Source organism: Belonocnema kinseyi, chromosome 7, assembly GCF_010883055.1.
Source record: "Belonocnema kinseyi isolate 2016_QV_RU_SX_M_011 chromosome 7, B_treatae_v1, whole genome shotgun sequence".
Taxonomy (NCBI): Eukaryota; Metazoa; Arthropoda; class Insecta; order Hymenoptera; family Cynipidae; genus Belonocnema; species Belonocnema kinseyi.
The window spans coordinates 84,654,365-84,655,732 of record NC_046663.1 but is presented as its reverse complement, the minus strand read 5'-3'; positions in this window follow the sequence as shown (position 1 = coordinate 84,655,732).

The window sequence follows — 1,368 nt, the reverse complement described above, 5'->3', positions numbered from 1 at the left end:
GTATCGACCTAAAAGGAGAGTATGTTGAAAAATAAAACCGACTTTGGCCAAGAAAACGTCTCCGTGTTTCATTTTTCAGGGACTTATCAGACTGCCTAGTATAGACATATAGACAGACATACAGACACATTTGTAAGAACCTATTTTTTGGGTTCAGAGGGTCTCAAAACGTGAACTTTTGAAAAAAAGAGGAGGGCGGGTGGTCAAATTTCACAAAAATCTAATATCGTCTCTGTCTATGTTGAAAGAATTCCCAGAAAGTACTCTATGTAAATTATACGAAAATTCCAGTTGGAAGTTCTACGGAAATCCGTTTGGAAATTCCGTGGACTCTCCGTAGAAATGCCACTAACTTTTCGTCTGCAATTTCCAGACGGTAATGGACTCTGCGACCAAATATTTTTCTCATGACCCGTCATTATACAATAACCTCTAAGTGTAACAGGTGCAAAAAATAGTAGTTCCTCGAGGAAGCTGAGTTCTAACTGAACATTAGAGGCAGCCAACCGATTTTTTTCATGATCCGTCACTATATGGTTACTATACTATACATCACTATACGGTCACTATGCGTTAATTGTATAGTGATGGATGATGAAAAAAATTGGTTGGTTGCCTCTAAGGTTCATTTAGAGCTCAACTTCCTCGAGAAAGATTGATTTTTTACACCTAGAGCACTTAGAGGTTATTGCATGACAGGTCATGACAAAAATTGACTGTTTGCGGCCAATGTTTATGTAGATCTCAACTTCCTCGAGGAAGATGTATTTTTAACACCCGGTGCACTCGAACGTTTTTTGTATAATGACGGTTGGCATGACGGCTGTGACCTACCGAAGTCGACCTGGGATAGCGGTACTGAGAGCAAAATTTATTCTAGGCACTTCCGGAGTCCATTGTAGCCTGCGAATTGCAGGCGGAAAGTTAGTGGAATTTCTACAGATAAAAGTTATAAACTCTGGTTATAAGTATATATTGAAAATAAAAAAATACCCTTTTTGGAAAAAGGACACAAGCTACAACAACATTTCAGTTAACATACATTTTTCGCCTAAATTATATCTACAAATTTGCTCAAAACCACTTTTCGCCAAGATGTGTATTTTTAGTTTAAGTCGTAACAGACACATCTATCGATGTGCAGGTTCTCCCGACATTCGGCTACGCCTTTCTTTGAGCCTCGTTGTTCATACATTTCTTGCCACACACGTTCAATTGCCCGAAAAATCCTATCATTTAGGATAAATACGAGCCAAATGCTGATGAGTTGAAGAAAACTTCTTCCACCAGAAGGTTTTGATACAATCTGGTCCCGGTGCGGAATAGTTCTTCATCCCTCTTAATACTTTTTTTACCTCCTCGGTAGTG